Source organism: Alligator mississippiensis, chromosome 2, assembly GCF_030867095.1.
Source record: "Alligator mississippiensis isolate rAllMis1 chromosome 2, rAllMis1, whole genome shotgun sequence".
NCBI classification, from domain to species: Eukaryota; Metazoa; Chordata; order Crocodylia; family Alligatoridae; genus Alligator; species Alligator mississippiensis.
Genome location: NC_081825.1, coordinates 90,935,368 through 90,949,969, shown reverse-complemented (window position 1 = coordinate 90,949,969; position 14,602 = coordinate 90,935,368). Strand labels below are relative to the sequence as shown.

Here is a 14,602-nt window from a genome sequence, read left to right as displayed (position 1 = left end):
AGGCTTTTGTAGGTCTTTACGTGATTATTCAAAGTTTAAGAACATGAAAGATCCAAGTGGAAGGGATTTCTCTCAGAGGGCAAATTGGTATGTTTTGCCTCCATTGTGAAAGTGGCTGGTCTGATACCCACAGAGAAAATCAACATTTCAGTAGCTCTCTATACTGGGAAGTGGTACTAACATTTACAATCCAAACAGTGAATATATGGAAGCACTTAGCTTACTTAGTCTTGATTTAAACTTGAGTATGTCTATACTGCAGTCAAAGGTGTAACTGCAGGTTGAGCAGGTACACTCAGACTGCTCTCTGCATAGCTAGGGCAGCACTGAGGAGACTGGCTATCTGAGTGCTTACATGTGATTCCAGGTAAGTGTTCTAGCCTCTGCTGCCATGGTTATACTCTTCATTCCAGTGAAATTGGTATTTCATATATAAAGATAAATGTTTGCTTAAGTGTTTGCAGATTCAGTTGGAAGTGTCTTGTCTTCACTTCTAAGCTCACTTTATCCTTAATTTGTTGTTTTAGGGATTGCTGTAAATGTGCCTTTTTGCAGGGAATGTCTATATATGGCCCTGTATTAAAAAAGGAAAAATGAAATTTCAGGCCATGATCAGAGAAGTGTTTCTAGCATGGGCATAAGTAACTTTGCTTCATATACAACAGGATATAATAGAATATATTTCTTCTATAACTTCTCTTGTAACTAATATTTAGCACCCTGTAGCATCTAGAACTTTGAAGGCTGAGGCTTGGCTATCATTTTGAAGAAGTACATTAATCTGGCTAAGAAATAATATTTAGTGTCCTGGTTATAGCCCAAAAGGAATGAGAACTTAAAGGAAGACTTATCTAAACCATTCAACAGATGGTGCTAACATGTTTTCTGTGGGGCATTATCAGGATATCTGGGTTCGTTTGCCTATTCTATAGGAAAATGTGCATGAGAACTGTGTATCTTGTTATGTTTTTATTAAAAGTTACGAAGTAAATAATCAAAGGAAATAGAGCAGGAAGCAACCTTTAGAGTTATCTAGCCCATCCCTCTGTATCGGGACAAGATAAACATCTCTAAACCATTTCTAACAGAGGTTTACCTAACCTGCTCAACACCTGAAAGGATGGAAATTGTAGCGGTGTTCTCTTCCAGTGCTTTACTAGAGGGTTTTTTCCTTATGTCTAATTTAAATTGCTCTTGTTACGGTCGTCCAATCCCCAGTGGACATAGAGAATAGTTTTTAAAATCTTCGTCCTTGCTGTAATCTTATATATTTGAAGGCTCTTTTCCAAACTTCTGTTCCTTTTTTTTCTTTTCTTTGTACTCCCTTCAATTGGTCCTTGCCTCTCTTGAAGGGTGGTGACTAACACTAGATATGGTACTTCAACTGAGGCCTTACCAGTGCTGAGCAAAGTTGGAGTGGTTAAGTGACATTCCTGCTCAAGTATCTCAGTGTAGTATTCAGCTTTTATTTGTAACGGTATATTTGTTGATTCATGTTCAATTTGTGATCTGTTGCCCAGATCCTTTTCTGTAGATAACTAGCTTGCCAGATACCTCTCCTTCTTGTATTTGTGTACTTGATTAGTACTACCTCAGTGCAGTACTTTGCAATTATGCTTATTGCATTTCATCATTTCACGTCTTTTCTCCAGTTTGTCAATACCACTTTACATTGTAATAGTCTCCTCCAAAGTACTTGAAAGCCCCTTCCAGTTTGGCATCATGTTCTATTCCATCATTCTAGTCATTAATGAAAATACTGAGTACTTAACAGACACTTTTGAGGGATAGTGCGGAGACAGAGAATAGGAACAGCTTTGGGGCCTTGGGAGTTCTACAGAGTAGAGAGGGAACAGCTGAATAACTTTAGGTTGCTCAAGGATGTGCAGGCCAGACTGGCAACGGTGGAACTGCTTAGCCCTTTGGAGGAAGCAGAGAACCTTTGCCTGGGTGGTTTCTGCCCACAATAAATATTTCTATTAAAGAGGAGCTCTCTGTCTTGCTGCTTGGAGCTCTGATTTTATAGACGTTAGGGCTGGAATGACCTTGAAGATAATCAAGTGCAGCCCCCTGCCCTAGGGGCAGAAAGTCAGCTAGGGTCAAAGGATCCCAGCAAGATAAGCATTCAAATGTTTCTTGAATGAGTCCAGAGTAGGTGCCTGCACCACCTCTGGAGGGAGTCTATTCCAGGTCTTGGGGGCTCAGACAGTAGAGAAATGTTTCCTTATGTCCAGCCTAAAATGGTCTTGGAGGAGTTTGACAATTGGTCCTTGTTATCCATTGGGGCGTTCTGGTGAACAGACGTTCCCCCAGATCCTGATGCACACCCCTTATGTACTTATAAGCAGCTACCAGGTCCCCCCTGAGCCTGCGCTTTTCCAGGCTAAAGAGTCCCATGGCTCTCAGCCTCTCTTCATAAGGCCTATTCTCTTGCCTTCTGATCATGTGCATGGCTCTCCTCTGGACTCTCTCAAGCTTCTTGACATCCTTCTTGAATTATGGAGCCCAGAATTGGATGCAGTATTCCAGCTGTGGCCTCACCAAGGCCAAATACAACGGGAGGATGACATCCTGAGATTTACTTGAGAAGCATCTTTGGATGCCTGTACACCAATGCCAGGAGCTTGGGGAATAAACAGGAGGAGCTGGTCCTCATGCTAAACAAGTATGCCTATGATCTCATAGGGATAACGGAGACCTGGTGGGACTCCACCTATGACTGGGCCACAGGTATAGATGGTTATACCCTGTTCAGGAAAGATGGTGCAGATAAAAGGGGTGGGGGTGTAGCTCTCTCTGTCAAGGAAAGCTACACATCCCTGCAAATTGACATTGGCACCCAAGGAGGATGACTGGAGTCCCTCTGGGTTAAAATACATGGGGAACGTGGCTCAGGGGACACCATGGTAGGAGTCTACTACAGACCTCCTAACCAGAAATAAGAGCTGGACCAGGAATTCTCTAGGGAACTGGCTGAGGCTGCACGCTCTCAGTGCATGGTTGTCATGGGAGATTTTAACTACCTGGACATCTCGTGGGAAGAGTGCTCGGCCAAATCCGATCCATCACAAAACTTCCTCACACGTGTGGATGAGCTCTACCTGACTCGAAGTCTATGAGCCAACAAGAGGTAAAGCATTGCTGGACCTGGTACTGGCCAAAGGGGATGATTTAGTCAGTAACCTAAGAATCGATGGAAACCTGGGTGATAGAGACCATGAGCTGATCACCTTTACTATCCATTGCAAAGCTGGCAAGTCAGTCAGCAATGCAGAACTCCTTGACTTTCGGAAATCTGACTTCGACAAGCTCAGGAGGCTCATTGTCGAGGCCCTAAGGGACTGGGACTCGACAAGGAGAGGAGTTCAAGAGGAGTGGTTGCTTCTCAAGAGAGCGATCTTAACAGCACAAGGGATGGCCATCCCGTCTAGGAGGATGGGTAGCAAAAGGGCACAGCAACCCCCTTGGCTTAGCAGGGAACTTGAGGACCTCCTACACCTAAAAACAGAGACTTAAAAAGGATGGAAGAAGGTTCGAATCAGCACTAATCCGTCCTTCAGGGAGCGTATCGGGAAAGCCAGAGCTGCTACCGAGCTCTGTCTGGCTTTACATATCAAGGATAATAAAAAGTCCTTTTTCAGATAGGTAGGGAGTCGGAAAAAGGCAAGGGTAACATTGGACCCCTGCTGAACCAAATTAGACAACTGATAACTGACGCCCAGGAAAAAGCCAACCTGCTCAATGGGTACTTCACGTCGGCCTTTCATCAACGTAAACGGACTGCCGTGCCTAGCATGACATGTGATGGCCAGGGTAAGGGCGTATTTATACCCAGCATCGGTGTAGACCTAGTAAAGGAACACCTTGAGAGGCTGGACACCTTCAAGTCAGCTGGTTCTGACAGATTACACCCTAGAGTGCTCAAGGAGCTGGGAGGTGTCGTAACCCAACCATTGTTAAAAATATTCAAAAACTTGTGGTGCACAGGTGAAGTACCTGAAGACTGGAAGAAGGCCAATGTGGTACTCATCTTCAAGAAAGGGTGGAAAGTAAATCCCAGGAATTGCAGGCCAATCAGCTTGACCTCAATGCCTGGTAAGATTCTGGAGAAAATTATCGAAGGGCCCCTTCTAGATAAACTGGCTGATGGCAGCATCCTGAGGGACAGACAGCACAGGTTTGTCGCAGGTAGGTCTTGCCTGACCAATCCCATCTCCTTCTATGACAGGTGACATTTCACCTGGACAAGGGAGAAGAGATTGACCTCATATATCTGGACTTTGAAAAAGAAGCCTTTGATCTAGTGTCCCATGATCTCCTCATGGAAAAATCTGTGGCCTTGGCTACGCCACAGTACAATGGCTGGGAAATTGGCTCCGAGGTCAGACCCAGAGAGTAGTAGTCTGTGGTAGCAAATCATTATGGCGCTCTGTGACCAGTGGTGTCCCCCAAGGCTGTGTCCTTGGACTGGTTCTCTTTAACATCTTTATCAACAATGTGGACATTGGTGTCAGAAGCACGCTGGTCAAGTTTGCCGATGACACTAAGCTTCGGGGCATAGCGTCCACACCTGAGGACAGGCTTGTGATCCAGGCTGACTTGGATAAACTTAGTAAGTGGGCAGATACAAACCTGATGACGTTTATTACCAATTAAATGCAAGGTACTCCACCTTGGGCAGAGGTGGGGGGGCCCACAGCATGCTTATAGGCTCGGCAGTGGTACGCTTGCTTGCACCACGGCTGAAAGAGACTTGGGGGTCATGATTGACCACAAGATGAACATGAGCCATGAATGCGATGTTGTAGCTGGTAACACAAACAAAACTCTGAGTTGTGCTTCTCCCTGAGAAGATGCAAAGTTCTTTTCTCAGGGTGGAACAGGAAGGGAGCTTCTTGAAGCAGGACCACAGAAAGCCAGAGAGGGTCAGAGGGTCTGAAAGGCCAAGGCCTCAGAATTGGAAGGAACCAGCTAAAATATCTAGCAGTTGCTTTGGTTTCTACAGTCCTGTGGTACTGGAGTGAAAATATAGCTTAATTTAAACATTAATTTTATTGCAGTAGTTATAAATGTGAATCAAATTAATGTAAAAGCAGTTCTGATACTAAATTTGCTTCTGTGCTGTCTGAAAATTGCAGCGGACTGCAGACAGGTAGTTGTATTTGTAGAAAATTTAAAGGGGGAAGCTGAGGCTTTTGCTTTAAAGAGCATGGGTGTATATTCTGGGGATCACTGAGCACAAACCAATGTTTCTGAGGATTGGGAAGGTCTGTGTCCCTTTGTTTCCAAGTCTTTAAGGTATTGCTACACTGCAGTCCAGGGACTGGTTGCTGCACTGCCTTTAATTTCATTAACATAATTTCATTGACTGTAGTGAAGATAGATAGAAGAGCACTGGCATCACTGTAGGCCTTGATGTGTTTTTCTGGATTTCTGCTGGATTTTTGCAGTTAATATTGAAGCCCGTACTACCTTTTCTTTACAGTTTTTAATCTAGTTAGCTTAGGTAATAGCTAATGTGTGCTTGCCTCTGTGCATGCTGCTCACACACTTAGCAATGTGTACAAAGACCATGGCTGGTGCTGAATTCCCTCCCACCACCCCACTTAAAGTTCAAAGCCTCTTTGGATCCAGATAAGGAAATTGTATGCATCACATACACTTCTTAGCAATTAATTTAGTTAAGTTTTTTTTTTTTTCTTCTGTTTCTTATGGAAGAGGTAGCTTTGTTGCATCCAGCTGGCGATGTAAACAAATAATTCCTCTTGTCAAAACTCAGGATGCATAAAGCAGGAGTGAGGTGCATGGACTACAAAAACAAGTAGTAGCACATGTCTGTTCTTGTGTGTCGACATACACTTTTGGATTCAGTTGTAACAGTAGATATCGTAGGATTTTCACACAGTGAAGTATCTCTAACCTACTTGAAGTTAATGAATGCCTTTTGCCATTGGTATTCATGGAAATAAGATTTCATTTTTGGTACTGAGCATTTTTACTGGCTCTTTCACATGTTATTCACTGGTGTTGCTTTTTGAACTCTTTAAATTTATGTGGTTTGCTATCTAGACTGGGCATATGGTTTTCTTCTTCAGATTTTCTAGTAATTTGGCCAAGCTCAATGTAGTTCTTTACACTTTGGTCCTACTGTTTGAATAAATATTTTGCTAGCTCTCAGTGCATGTATTTGTTGCACTTGCTTTACACTGATTTTTTTTCTCAAGTTGCAACAAGATCTTTGGCAGACATGTTGATTGAATAGTTCCCCTTTTTGACTGAGTTGAGCTTTATTCTAGGGCGTCCTAAGTACTGTATTTTATTCAATTTGTTTGAGAGGAAATATGCATGTTTATAGTAGAGACATTTACCTTTATAGTGTTCTTATCCTGGTGACTCAAAAGTGCTGGACATAAATCTAATAATATTAGTTTATCCTAATGTTTTTTTTCATAGTACAATAGTGCTTAGGGTTGGAAGGCACCTAAACAGACCATCAGGTCCAACCCTCTGCCCCAGGCAGGAATGGGTGCCGCACTTGTATCACCTCAGCCAAATATCTCTCCAGCTTCCTCTTGAAGATCCCCAAGGTAGGAGAGAGCATCATCTCACTTGGGAGTCCATTCCAGAGCCTGGCAGCCCTAAATGTAAAGTAATGTCTCCTGATGTCCAGCCTGAACCTTCTCTCTAACAATTTGTGGCCAGTATTCCTAGTAACCCCGAGTGGTGCCCAGTGGAATAGAGCCTCCCCCAATTCCTGCTGGTCTACCCTGGTGAGTTTGTAAACACTCACTAGATCCCCTCTCAGCCTTCTCTCGTGGAGGCTGAATAGGGGTTGGACCTGATGATCTGTTTAGATCTCTTCTGACCTTAAGCACTACAATTCTATGAAGAAACTATTTGGTTAAACTAATATTACTAGATTTATGTCCAGCAGTTCTGAGTCACCAGGATGATAAGAACACTATAATGGTAAATGTCTCTACTATAAACATGCATATTTCCTCTCAAACAAATTGAATAAAATACAATACTTAGGATGCCCTAGAATAAAGCTCAACTCTATCAAAAAGGGGAACTATTCAGGCCCTTTAGCCTCTCTTTGTAGGGCCTGCCCCCACTGCCCCTTGACCATGCGAGAGGCCCTCCTTTGGACCCTCTCAGTGTTAGCCACATCCCTCTTGAAGTGCGGCACCCAGAACTGGACGCAGTACTCCAACTGTGGCATGACCAATGCCGCATAGAGGGGAAGGATCACCTCCCTGGACCTGCTTGTGATGCATATGTAGATGCACAACAAGGTGCAATTAGCCTTACTGACTGCTTCCTCGCATTGGCAGCTCATGTTCATCCTGGAGTCAACAATGACTTCAAGATCCCTTTCTGCCACTGTGTTGACAAGGGTGTTCCCCAGCTTATAGGTGTGTTGCTGGTTCCTTCTCCCCAGATGCAGCACTTTGCACTTGTCTGCATTGAATTTCATCCATTTCTTAGGCATGTTCATGATTTTGATTTTTCTTTTGATATGTCGGGAACTTGAATACTGATGTATGTTTGTTTGTTTTTAATTTGCAATCTTGTTTAATTGAATCTAAACCTGCCTGGGGTCCATTCTACTGTGTTGTCATAATCTATCCCAGAAACACTAGACCGAGTAAAGTTATGCCCATCTCTGGGATGCTGTTTTGTTTTTTGTTTGTTTGTTTTTTATTCAAGTGTTTGGTTATCTAAATAATGACCATTAGTTAACTATTAATCTGGTCAAACAGGAAAAAAATATTCTTATGGACTATGTGAGTTTTACGTACATCTTGGCAGGAGGCCGCCCCTAAAAGTATTGTCAGCCTAAAAATAAAGCAGTGCTTGCCATGAATTGTAATGAATATCCGCTACATACACTTTGGTAACGAGTACCAACTACCTACACTTAATTAAAATCTAAACTGAAATATCTTAGGAAAATAAAGCATACTATGCACAACATGAATTGTAACTAATACCAACTATATACACTTTATTAAAGGGCATTATAAAAAGGAGTTTACTGAAATTGAATGCTAACCTTATGATAGGCAGTTCGTGCTATATATAAAGTATGGGCATGCTGTAACTAGCCACAGTGGCTGGAGACATTCTCTGTTTCCATGGGGTAAACACTTGTCTATACACTGAGATGGCATGGTCAGCATCCACTGAATTTACTGGAATGGTGAGGCAGGATCTTGCCAGGGCATAAAGATGTAGAAACTGGTCATAGTTGTAGAACACAAGAACAGATGCAGGCATCTGGCACTCTTTGAAGTTCATGTAAGCAGCACGTTCATTGGCATGTTCTTTTTCCCCATCCTGGGATTGCTTTCACTAGCTGATGGTCAAAACTCAGCAAAGACACCTGGTGGGGATCCAAAATGCAAACAACACTATAGGAAGGGGGAGCAGCCAACTGTCTGAGCCATGGTGGCAATGATGGGTTGTACCTATAGTAATGGTTCAGCTTCACAGCTGTTGCCAGAACGGGCTCCTTTTGCTGGTTTTCACAAGGGCAGCTTGACAGTTCTTGCGATGTTCTGTCTTCGACCCAATTTTTCAAATCCATCACCTTGTTGTGCATGTGATAAATCACAGCCTGCTGACCTTCAAACCACGTCAGGAGCTCAGTGAACCGGGTGGTATTGTCAGCCACAAATGTCACTTGATCTTGAATGTCACCTTGCCCTAAGAGATTTTCAACTGCTGGTAGTGCTGCATATGCTTGGTGTGGTAATGGACCTCATTGAATCAGGAATTCCACTGTGTGTGCACAGGCTCTGGTGGCAGCGGTATAGTACCATGCGAGTTTCCCCTTTTGACTGGTGATGGACTGCCTGTACTGAACCTTATGACCTGGATGGTGCTTGAAGGCTTTCTTGAAAGAAGACACCATGCTATCCACCTCACATGGTGGGGAACTGCGTGTGCCAGATGTCACTTACTAGGGACAGAATGTGTGCATTGCAGGTTACATGAACAGCATTGGACAGTGTTCCTTGGAGCACATTAGAGAAAACCTTGCAAAGGAATAGTCAGACAGGAACATGGAGATCTTGTTAAAGTCTGTGCTGTAGCTGACAATTATCTTCACAATGGCTTGTGTCACTGTAGAAAAATGAACAGACATGAGGTGGACTGGCTCAGTTTGAAACAGGCAGGTCCAGCTCCCTGGTACAAATAAAATGTGCAACGTTTTATTTTGAGGGTCGGTGGCTTCATCAGCCACAATGGAGAAGGAATTAATACTCTGCCAAGGCAACCTTCATGGACTGTACACATGGAGGAGTCACTGCTGGGAGATGGTTCTGGTGAAGCTTGTCACAGAGAAAACTGCCAGCATTTGTCATATTTTGGTTCAGGTAGTCCCTTAACTTCTTGCTTTGACCTTCAGCTTCTGCAACAGCTTCCTTCTTCATGTGTGCATCAGACTCCAAATGACGAAAAGCACTGGTTTTGCTGATTTTCTTGGACACATCCAGAGTTAGATTACAGGCGGTACAGAAGAAACTGCCTCCCTCTGTGTGCAAGGTCCCTGCAGGATACTGTCTTGCATGGTCTACTGCTGAAACATATTTTTCAGTCTTGGAAGATTTCTTGGTGTTCGTTTCTGTTCTTTCTCAGATGGGAGTGTGTGTACTGCAGGAGCATGCTTATGTGTGCTTTAAAAGCCAGTGCCAAAACCCTCCCACTTCCTTGGCTGGCCCCTGATGGGCTCCTGGACTGCCTATGTCAGGGCCTCAGCTTCCAATTTGCGCTCTCTCTACCCCACCTTTTGCCTCTTCCCCCCTCTTCTCCCCCCCCCCCCCAGCCCCCTGTTCCATGCTTCATGACACCAGGGCTTCCTGCCTTGTTCTGTTTTTGCAGCTTTTCTTTTTTTCTTCTGCTCTGCAATTTTGCACCTTTTTAGCGGAGATCACCTGAAACAGCAATTTCCATGAACATCGTGAAATCCATGACTTTGGTAGTTCCTACCTGTACTATTCCATCCCCACCCCCCGCCTTCCCCCCCTGCAATGGTGGAGGATATGAATTAAAGATGACCCTCTAATCATTAGATTCTTTACACAGAAAATTATTATAATTTTATCTATTTTTCCATGTATAGAGTCTAATTATTGGGTGCTTGCCTTTAAATTTAGGGTCATCTTAGATTTGAGTGGATATAGTAGGTATTCCATAGACTGTACAACTTTTTTTTTTTTCTGTTCTATCCAGGAAAAATATGGGAATGTGACTAAGGATTCTTTATCCCCATGTGTGCAGACAATATATCATCAAATTAAAAAAACCAAACACCTCCCCCCCCCCCCCCCAAACAAGCAAATGCTTTGGTCTTGTTCTTTCATGAGATCCCAGTAAAGTGACTTAAACCTTGGGATTAGCGTTTCATGTTTCTCAGACCTTTGTATAGAAAGCCTGTGACCTGCCATATCTGTCAAGAACATATCACTGCTATATCCCCATCATTCACTGATTACCTTACTCCCTCCTCTTCCTTCCCTCTCCCCCCCTTTTTTTTCTGTGACTTTTTATTGCTATTTCAGTACCTTGATCCTGAACATGAAAACGATCAGTGGTCAAGACTCAGCTATAACTGAACATCTTTATGCTTGGCCTTCCAGGACAGATTTGCACATCCTAGAATGAAACAGTTCAAAAAGCTCAGGTGAAATGTATGAGATCTGAAAAAGGATTATACTAAGTTCAGTAAAGGCTTGCAGACAGAGCTCCCTGTAAAGATTATATGTATTGGTTGAATTGGCTTGTTGAGAAGGATGGAAAGTCCACTGATTTTTGGGAAACTTTTCCTTTTCTATGTCTTTGTATTGATGATTCAGCTTGCTTTGGTAATACTTGTAAAACATCATAAAGAAAAGTCTTGAATGTCATCAGAACTTTAGCTTATAAAAAGAATCAAGTCCAAAGTATTTGTTAATGGTTTGTACCTTGGTCCTTTCAAGGAGTTTTCTGTTTCCCTTTTAGTTGTTTTACACCTTGCCAGTATCTCATTTAAAAGGAAATTAACATAATGCAAAGTTTTAAAATTGTATTTTAAAAATCCCAATTCCTTAATTGGTTACCAGTACCTCCTAGATTATTAAATCTGAAATATTTTATAGCAGATTTCAGTTTGCATAGCATTTGCGATACTCGAGTACAGTGGTTCTCAACCTTTTTTGTACCAGGACCCATTTCTAAACGAGGAAGGCCAGTCCTGACCCACTGCCCCCAGGCCCCAGCATCCCAGTGTGCGGGGCATGGGGGGCCCAGCCAGCCCCTTACAGGTTGGAACTCTGCCAGCCTGCAAGGGAAAAGCCATGGTTTCTCACATTTTTCTCCTTTTAAGGAAAATCCATTTTTAAAGTCTCTTAGCGACCCTTTCGTATATTCTTGCAACCCACTTTTGGGTCATGACCCATGGGTTGAACAATGCTGTTCTAAACTATTTTATACTTAAGACACCCCTCTAAAACTCTCGTGAATTTGGTGGCAACCCAATTGAGAGCCACTGTTCTGCTCAGTTTACCTACTTGACCTGCTGCCCCCTTGTAGCAGTGTCCCACGTGCCTCTTTCCAAGAAATGTCTGCAGAGCTGGAAAAGGGTCCAGTAACCTAATGTAGGCAGGAACTGCTTCCCTTCTGCCTCATCCACCTCCTGGTTTGGCTCCATAACCGCCTCCTGGAAACAGAGGTGCATGAATCTGGCTGCGGAGGTGGCAGCAGTGGTGCCAATGTTGCTACATCTTTGAAAGGGTCTTGCAGAACCCTGGTTGATAACTGCTGCCTTTGTAGAAATATTATGAAACTTGTAGGAATTCAGTTTTCTGAGGTTATTTATCCAGTGACAAACTATTCCAGTGGGTTGGTTGCTTGGGTTTTTGGGATAGATGTTTGGCAAAAAAGAATGGGAATGTTTTGATCAGTTTTTGCAAAATCTCACTTAATTTTTTGGCCAGATTTGATCTGAGTATAGGAATATTTTTACTGCAGAACTAGCCCATGCTTTTACTGAGGTGTTGTGTAAAATCTTTTTCCAGAAAGCCGTCCAATTTTAGTGGTGCTTTCAATTTGGGTTAGCTGGCATTGCTGAGGGTTTGGGCTAGCACCCAGGTTTTGCTTTCCCCCCAATTGAGAAACTGCCCACTTTGGAGATAGGATGCAAGCTTGAACATCCAAAGCTAGTTTTCCTTCTGAATTGTGGGAATTCTAGCCAATTCAGCCTTTGGCAACATGGAATTGTGAGAATTGTTCCTACAGAATTTAGGTATGCACAAGCTAGTCCATTACCTTTGAGGATACAGTTACTTTGTCATGTGATGAGGCAAACCTGGGTGCTACTCCCCACTAACTTGTGATTCTCAAGGGCAGTACAGGACTTGAGGTCTGACATATCTTTATGCTGATGTTCAGTCCAACAATAATATTTTTTCTTCTTCCTCTTCCACGTTATTAGGCCCTGTTTGTGTGAACTGTCGAAATCTATTTTAGTTTGTATCACCATCTTGGGCAATTCTTCCGTGCTTGATCACCAAGAGAAGTGAAATGATCTGTTCATAAATTGTCCATGTGTTTAGTGCTTGTCAACATGCAGAATGAGTACTTTCTTCAACTTAGTCTATAATATGGAGCTGCTGCTTCTTTAATTCCAGCAGTGCTCTACCTGCAGTGGCTGTGCAACATTAGCTGTACCCGCTGTGTAGTTGCTGTTCTACTGATGGAAGGTATTTTTCTGCTTCCAGAATTACGCCAGTCTGCCTGAATGACAAACTGACAAGGCAGCAGCTTTCTTTTTCTGGCAGGACTGCATCCACTGTGGGAACTTTGCCCTAGCTGCCTCAGCTACAGGGTGTGATCTTTTTCATACCCTGCCCAGACACAACTCTGCTGGCAGAGCTATGTAATGCAGACCAGGTCTCAGCAGTTGTTGAAATTAATGTCCAGGAAAAAATCCTGTAACTATATTTATCTGAGCCTGGCATTACAGATCAGTCTGTGTATTTGCAAACTTTCCCTACTGCACTGTGCCAGCTGTTCTTTGTACTTTCTCCTCATTTATGCTCTTATTTCTATATTCCCCTTCTGGCCTGTCTCTGACTCAGCTTTTCAGTAGGAAGAGTCTTTCTTTACTTTTTTCCTAACATGTTTCCAAGTTTGTTCAGATTTTCTTTCTTAGTATTTCTTTGAGTCAGTAATGGAACAGACTTGAAAATTTTGACTGCTGTGCAATCGGTAGTAAGCATGACGTGCTGTCTGAGACTCATTTTAGGCTCCTGCACATACTAAATTTATAGCACGACGAACATGTTAATTGCACCTTAAATAGCAACATGCCATAGGTTCAGCCAATTTATGGTGCCATAAAATAGTAAACCAGCCACAAAGATATTCCACATAAAATGTGAAACTTCTTTGTGGCTGATTTCCATAGTATCATAAAATTAAACATGTGGTATGCCCCATGATTCTGATGCTTACAATTAGCTGATTTTTGGCACTGGGACTGGTGTAGCCCAGCTCCTCTTGGGCTACCCCATTCCTGATGCAGATTGAGATGGCCTCAGGCTAGTGCTGACAATGGGCTGTGGGTTGGGTGGGAATACTATATACAGCCCAGTCACAAAGATGTTACTCAACTTATGTGGAATATTTGCGGCTGTGTTGCCATTTTATGGCATCATAAATTGGCAGAACATGGGGCATGTTCCCATTAGGAACCTTGCAACCCTTGTATCTGGCAATTTAAAACTGTTAGAGCAGAAAGTTTCTTTTTACACACTAGCGGAACAAGGTTTGTGTGACTCGTAAAATTCGGTTTTGGTCAGTATGATTCTCAACTGCTGGGTCTTTGAGGGAAATGAACTTATGGTCTGTGTGTAAATATCTATACATTTGATGTCTGTTCATGGCATTCAGTTCCATGTTTTTAGCCTGCAAGATGCACTTCTTTCTGTCATTCAGAGGAGAGCTGAAAGCAAATTAAATCTCTCTGCATAAATGTCAGTGCTATACCATTTATATGCTCTGTCACGTCTGGTCCTGTTCTCTGATTTTGTGCTGGCTTTTCTGTGTCTCACTACATTCTTCTTCTTTTTTTTTTTAAAGCACTGTGTTTCTACAGTGCTTATCACTATTATCTTGGTGCTCTGTTTTGAGGGCATTGTCACTTCCAGCTTTTGTTTAATTAAATGAGAATTGTTCACCTAACTGCATATAGCCTACTTAGCTTAAAGATTGGATTTTAATAACTATGCTGTCACCTTTTGTTAAAAGATATGTGGGCTGTACTTGAAGTCTAAACTAATTGTTGCTAAAAACTTGAGACTTGTAATTTTAAAAAATGGGAGAGAGTGCTATGGAATAATGAAGTAATCTGAATTCCTGAGTGTGTAGCCCAGTGACTTTGAATTTTGGTGAAATGCTATGTACAGTTATTGATTTGGAATCAAGCTAGCATGCACCATTATTGAGTTTCCTCAACAAGCAGCATAGGAGTGGTGGAAACTAAATTGAAGTATTTACGGTCACAGCATATGCTGATCAAGATGGCACAGAATGCATGCTATTCTAATATGGT

General features: G+C 42.6%; 1 protein-coding gene across 12 annotated transcripts in view; it reads left to right on the top strand.

The window, feature by feature from the left end:
- Positions 1–14,602, top strand: part of RAPGEF2 (Rap guanine nucleotide exchange factor 2) — a 333,613-nt gene that overhangs the window by 134,821 nt on the left and 184,190 nt on the right. The window lies entirely within an intron of this gene.